The sequence below is a fragment of the Camelina sativa genome, chromosome 11 (genome assembly GCF_030686135.1).
Source record: "Camelina sativa cultivar CO46 ecotype springtype chromosome 11, ASM3068613v1".
Lineage (NCBI taxonomy): Eukaryota > Viridiplantae > Streptophyta > Magnoliopsida > Brassicales > Brassicaceae > Camelina > Camelina sativa.
In genome coordinates this window covers 25,668,498-25,675,860 of record NC_141890.1, presented here as the reverse complement: position 1 = coordinate 25,675,860, position 7,363 = coordinate 25,668,498, and the positions used below count along the sequence as shown (strand labels likewise).

Here is a 7,363-nt window from a genome sequence, read left to right as displayed (position 1 = left end):
CCCCACCCGATCCTGTACTCGAATGCTTGCATCGAGTGCTTAGGTCATGTGGTTCTTGTTTATTTGCTTTCTTTTGTTTATTTTAGGATTGTTAGATCAAACCATTGATTGCTTGGCTTGACTTGCATAGTTCTGATCATATCTCATCTGCTAGCATAACAACCATTTGGATTGATAACTCTTTGTACTACAACTGAATAGGGAATTGATACCCTGGAATCCTGTTATCAATTTGGCGTTGTTGCCATTTGGTTGAATTTGATTTGCTACGTTTAAGATTTCAGCACTTGCTAGATCATGTTCTATTATATACTTTGGTTAGTTACTGACTTGTTTACTTTCGTATTTGTTTGGTTTGCATTTCAGGTATAACCCAAGTACCCACCCGACCCGTCACTCGATCATCTGGATCGAGTTGACCTTCGTGTACTCACTCGATCAACTGATTGTGCACGCAAACACGATCCAAGGGTAGCCAAAACTTGAGTCCTTTCATCGACAACATCGACAGACCAAGGTTACTCTGTCCACAACAAGTTCAACAACCGCAACCAAACACAATTGAGGAGATAATGAATAACCAGAATGGTCCACCAGCTCCTCAAGCAAGGACCAACATCGGAGCAGGAGATGCTCCATCTACTCACACTCAAAGAAATGGCATTGTGCCACCTGCTGTCCAAAACAACAACTTTGAGATCAAGAGTAGTCTCATCCAGATTATACAAAGCAATAAGTTTCATCGATTGCCAATGGAGGACCCATTGGACTATTTCGATGAGTTTGATAGGCTTTGTAGCCTAACGAAGATAAATGGAGTTAGTGAAGATTGATTCAAACTCCGGTTTTTCCCATTTTCTTTGGGAAACAAAGCCCACATCTGGGAGAAATCACTCCCCAAGGAGTCCATCACCACCTGGGAAGCATGCAAGAAGGCGTTTCTAGCCAAATTCTTCTCTAACTCAGAACTGCAAGGCTGCGAAATGATATCTCCAGCTTTGTTCAGAAGAGCAATGAGACGTTCAGTGAAGCTTAGGAATGTTTCAAGGGATACACTACCAAATGCCCTCATCATGGATTCAGCAATGCTTCATTGCTAAGTACACTATACCGAGGTGTGGTCCCTAAGATACGGATTTTACTGGACACCGCAAGCAATGGTAACTTCCTCAACAAGGATGTCGAAGAAGGTTGGGATCTAGTGGAGAACTTGGCTCAATCTGATGGCCATTATAATGAGGAGTATGATCGCACTGTGCGATCTACTGGAGAGGATGATTCAAAGTACAAGAGAGACATGAAAGGCCTCAATGGCAAATTGGATAAGCTCCTCAGCCAGCAGCAGCATGTACATGCCATCTTAGAGGAAGAGCAGTCTCTGCAACAAGATGGGGAAAATGCTCAGCTAGAGGATGTGAACTACATCAACAACCAAGGAGGTTACAACAAAGGGTACAACAACTACAAACCAAACCAGAACCTGTCATACCGTAACCCCAATGTTGCTAATCCTCAAGACCAAGTCTACCCATCCGCAGTCCAAGGGAACTAAGGCCAACAAAAGCCTTTTGTTCAATACAATCAAGGCTATGCTCCTAAGCAGTAGTATTTTGGTAACTACAATCACCCAATTGTGATGTATCTGCATTTTACTTGTTTTAGATCCTCATTTGCATTCACTTTAGCATCATTTCATCCTGTGTTTGTAGCATTTGCGTCTCATTCTTGCATAAATTCACTCACTTAGTAGTTTTCCATTAGCATTGCATACATTGTTGCATATGGAGTTGTTATCAGGTTTTGGAGAGCTTTTGGGAACACGAAGCTGAGCAGAGTGCAAGGCGAAAGAGAGCTCGATCGAGCTGGGAAGACGAAGTGAAGCAGAGGAAGTCGAACCAAGGTAGAATGACCAACTGAAGCGGAATCTAGCCTAACGCATGCAGAGCAGAAGACAAGGCGGAGCGACTGACACAAGAGGCAGAGCTCGATCGAGCTGATTGAAAGAAAAGACGGTCGAGCTGTCTGAGACAAAGAAGAGCTCGATCGAGCTGAAGAGGAACGCGAAACCAAAGCTGGACAAGAGGAGAAAGCATAGCTCGATCGAGCTGTTGGAAGCAGAGGAGAGCGAGATCGTGCTAAGCATCAACCGACTTAAAAATCGTTGACTTTGACTAGGGTTTTCACAAGTTTAGTATAAATATCTCATTTGTTTAGACTTAAAAAAAAGCTCATTTTTAGCTATTTCTAGAACTTCTCTCAAGAAACAAAACGTGTTTAAGGCTTTGTAATTCGAATTCTCTTTTAATCTTTCAAGTTTTTATAGTTTTACATCTCTCTTTTATGCTTTAGTTTATATAATCTTGTTAATCTCTTTTCATAATGTTGCTTATTGAATTTTCTGGGTTTGGGTTCTTGAGCTTCTTGATTTCTGAGTAGTGTTCTTAGAGTTCTTGAGGTTGGGTGAGATCCATGAGGTTTTCTTAGTCTTTTCTAGGGTTTTGATGTTTAAATCTTTTAGATCCCTTCTGGATTAGTGTTCTTCATGCTAGCTTCTTTCTGATCATCTGAAGCTTCACCCGAGACATTTCCACCCGAGAAGGCTTGGTGAAATGTCTGATCTAGCTAATACCGGAGATTTACGTGCCTAGCCTAAGAGATTAGTTGTCTAGGGTGTTTATTGACATTGATTGTTTGGTTGTTAATGCCTGCCTTGTTATGCTTCGCTAAAGAGATTTAGGTCTGGAGGTAACTTGGCTTGAGGGTCTCTGTCACGAGAGTGGATTGACCTGTTGTTGAGTCTTTCGTCTAGGGATAGCTTTGTTTAAAGTTTTATCGAATCTTTGTATTAAGACTAAGTTACTTCATGGATCATTGATACCCAGCCTCACGAGCTCTCTTTTATCATCTGTTTGCATCAGTTTACGTTTTGCTTGTTTCGCTTAGCTTTGCTTACTTTTGTTTAGTCACTGCTTAGTTTTGTTAGACACTGCTTAGTTTTGCTATTAGTTCTCCTTTTCTTTTGTTGCTTGCTCACTTAGGTTGTTAGAAAATCAAAACTAAGGTTCGCTTGACTTAGCTAGATTTGATTGCATCTTTTGTGGTTAATAGCTCACCCATTTGGTTTGACACCCTTTGTACTACAATGACAATTTAATTGCTTAGGGAATTGAAATTCAGTAGAGTAGTAAAATCTTACTATCAAATTGCACCACTTAGTTTCCAACAACAGCAAGGTCCGCAAAACCTATCTCTAGAAGCTGATTTACGCGGACTGATTCAGCAGATGATACAGAGTCAAGCCTCAGCTGCAATGGACAATGCCAAACGATTCGCGGAGATGAGCAACAATATCGATTCTGGATATAATGACCTAACTGCCAAGTATGACTCTCTCGACACTAAGTTGAGATACCTAGAAGGCCACCACAACACCCAACCACTTCTGAAAATAAACCAGCTTCTAGGAAAAGCTGTTCAGAACCCAAAATATTCTGCCACTGCCCAAGCCATCTTTCTTGATGATGATTTTGAGGACAACCTCACTGAGGACAGCGATGTTCAAGATGGGGAGGATATGGATCACTATGGGATGAATGAATATCATTACTACATATCCGAGTATGAACTCGAGCCTTCACCCGAGGAGACTAATCGAGTTCATGATTGAGCACTTGTTCGAGTATCACAAACCGATGAACCACCCGAGGCTGAACCCGATAACATACCCGATGATGGTGATCGGATGATCCATCGGGTAGATGTTCAGATGATAGATCAACCACAACTACCTACGGCTGAGGAAGGGGAATTAGAGGAAAGGTTCAGAGCTGCTCTTGACATCCAGTTAGAGGCGCTTGTAGAGCGTATGTCCAAGCAAAAAACCCCACCTCCTAAGCTTTTGCCACCACACGAACTTTGAGAGGAAATCATCAAGGAGACAGCTCAGCTGGAGATTGAGGTTAAGGAAGCTGTCACAGAGATTGGTAATGCAATTCTGAGGAGTGGAGTGTGTTTAGATCCTGAAATGCGAATTGAGGAAAAATTGGAGGATCCCGGCTCTTTTACATTGCCATGTTCAATAGGACTTCGGATTTTCAACAACTGTTTGTGCGATTTGGGAGCTTCAATCAGCATCATGCCACTATCAGTTGCCAACAAGATGGGTTTTAGCAGTTTTAAACCGAGTAGTCTGTATTTGGTTCTAGCTGATAGAACAATCAGACACCCCATTGGTATTCTGGAAAACTTGCCCCTCAGGATTGGAAGAATGGAAGTTCCTACTGATTTCATGATCCTATATATGGATAAGGAACCAGACGATCCGCTGATCCTAGGAAGACCATTCTTGGCAACTGTAGGAGCAATGCTTGATGTGAAGCAAGGGAAGATCATAATTGAGCATGGAGAGCACTTCAAAATGGAATTTGGCATCAAGAAAGGAATTAAAAGGCTAACCATTGATGGTCAAGTCTTTTCCACCAAGACAAAGCAAAGAAGATTCAAGCACCACAAAGAAGTCAATACTACATTTGTTGTGGAACCTGGCGAAGACCTGGAAAATCCATTAAATCAGCCAGTTACAGTGTGTTAAATCAGCCAGCTACAGTGTGGAAAATCCTAGGATCAGCTTCAGTCAGCATCATGCCAGTATCAGTTGCCAACAAGATGGGTTTTAGCAGTTTTAAACCGAGTAGTCTGTATTTGGTTCTAGCTGATAGAACAATTAGACACCCCATTGGTATTCTGGAAAAATTGCCCCTCAGGATTGGAAGAATGGAAGTTCCTACTGATTTCATGATCCTAGATATGGATAAGGAACCAGACGATCCGCTGATCCTAGGAAGACCATTCTTGGCAACTGTAGGAGCAGTGATTGATGTGAAGCAAGGGAAGATCAGAATTGAGCATGGAGAGCACTTCAAAATGGAATTTGGCATCAAGAAAGGAATTAAAAGGCCAACCATTGATGGTCAAGTCTTTTCCACCAAGACAAAGCAAAGAAGATTCAAGCACCACAAAGAAGTCAATACTACATTTGCTGTGGAACCTGGACAAGACCTGGAAAATCCATTAAATCAGCCAGCTACAGTGGAGAGGATTCCAGAACCTCTCCCTCCTAAAACCCGTGCTTAAAGAGCATGAAGAGTCAAGCTTAGTGACTTAAAACAAGCTCACTTGGGAGGAAATCCCAAAAGTATCATTTTATTTTGTTTTATTTTAATTTTATTTATTTTGTCTTATTTTAGATTTTTACATATTTATATTTATTTATAAAAAAAAACAAAAAAAAAAGAGAGAGAGAAAAAGAAAAAGGAAATTTTGGGGAACCCGAGGCTCTACCCGAATCCGTACCCGACGCGCCTGATCGTGTTCTTACTCGGGTGGCGAGTGGAGTCCGAATTCCACAACCCCAAACCCACTCTTGGCGAAGCCCAAGTAGCTAACCCTCTTCTATTTAAAGGGACTAGGACCCTTCTCCCTCAGCAGCACAAATCGATAAGTCTCTCAACCCTAAAAGTTTTTTGCCTTCCTACTTTCTATTCTTCTCTCAAGGAAATCGAGAGCCTTTAATCTCTTGGAAACTAACCCTATTAATTTCGAAGTTTAGCTTCTTCTCTTTGCAAGGATTCAACAATGGCTCCAAAGATAAAGACTACCAAAAGAAGGGGAGCAGATCAACCTCCGCCGCTGCTAGAACCGGAGGTGATCCCTTCGAACCTCGCGATTCCCAAGGAAGACGAGACGTTCCACATTCCCAACCGTTGGCTGGACATTTCGCATCCCCAACCCGATGCTCAACCCGACCATCCACCTGTGCTAGCACTCGAGCACCTGATCGGGTAGATACCCGTGTTGTCTCTCCCGACCCAGTAGCAGTTGCAATCCGCCGATCTCCTCAACGTAGGGACCTGTCTACGTCCGAGCGAACCGTTACTGACCCAATGGAGGTCGATTCAGATGCAGAAGGAGGAGAACCGGAGGAGATCCAATCCTCTAGGTTGAGAGGCAGATCTGCAGTGGCGAGGGGAAAGAGACCAGCCTCTGAAAGGGCTGAGAAGGTAGCTGAGAGGGCAGCAGAAGAAGAAGATCGAGACACGGAGGAGGAGAGCCATGACCGAGAGGAGGAGCAGAGAGAACGCACACGCCTTGCTTCGCGGAGGCTGAAGCAGAAAGAGGTGGAGACTCTGGCTAAGCTCTTCAAGGTCCTCCGTAAGATGAGTTTTGTAGGAACCCGCTACCCCCACCGCGAAACAATGAAACAGTTGGGAATCGCAAGAGATGTCGAGTTTCTCTTCGACATGTGCCACCTGGGCTAGATGATGCTAACCAACCTCGAATCTTATGAGGAGGAGACAGTTCACTTCTCTCCACGCTGCGGTTACACTACTTTGAAGACCACCCGACCCTACTACCCGATAAGGGGATCGGGTTCATCACTTTCTCCGTGCGCATAACCGAGCTCTCTGATGAGCAAACCCCGGCACCTGCTGAAGCCGGTGACGATCCTGGGTATACCTTGGCGAGCATGGAGGCTGCCACAACCTCCTTCTTCACCAACCCATGAGGTACCACTTTCATCCAAACCATTTTTTATACCATTGCATTTTATTTTGTTTCATTTTGTGTGATTCTCATATTTCTTTTTCAGACTTTTATTTACACAAGGGACTGTGTAATTTAAGTTTGGGGAAGGGTCTGAGAATGTATATAACATTATGTTTTATTTTCTTATTTCAAATTTTTGCATAATAGTTTTGTTCATTTGAGTGTACATCTATTTGCATAAAAAACCCAAAAAAATTTGAAAACTTTAAACTAAAAAAAACAAGAGTGTTCATGTAGTTGCATTTCCATATTAGGATTGAGTCTAGATTGCTTCATATAGGATTGTTGCATATGCATTTTAGGGGACAATGATTAAAAACTAACTTGTTTAAAGCCAAACCTTAGGATTGAAGCTATAGCCCTTAATCACAGTTCATTGTTGCTAGATCAATCTTTGGAAAAAAATGAAAAATCTTTGTTTAAAACCTTGTGTCTTTTGAAAGCTTCCTCCACTTGCTTGAACATTGAATCATCTCTATATTATTGGACTTAACCTGAACTTAAATTGTCTTGCTTATGGAATTTGAATACTTGCTCATGATAACTCTAATCTTGGGTTAACACTCTATTTTTACCAATCTTTTCATTTAATCCGATTCGTTTTTCCCTACCCTTGAACCCAAACCTTCCTTTCAGACCTTGTATTGAATTGTTGAGTGAGGCCTTTTCATTGTGCTATAGGTTATGAAACCTTGAGAATATTGAGAACGACAAAGAACTGGCTCTTGGTTTAGCTAAGTTAGAATCATTTGAACTA

General features: G+C 42.2%; 1 non-coding gene across 1 annotated transcript; it reads right to left on the bottom strand.

The window, feature by feature from the left end:
• Nucleotides 1-973: 973 nt before the first annotated feature.
• LOC147934383 (small nucleolar RNA R71) lies at nucleotides 974-1,080 on the bottom strand. The gene has a single exon (XR_015573357.1). It is a non-coding gene; the product is annotated as a small nucleolar RNA R71 (small nucleolar RNA).
• Between the last annotated feature and the right edge of the window lie 6,283 nt (nucleotides 1,081-7,363).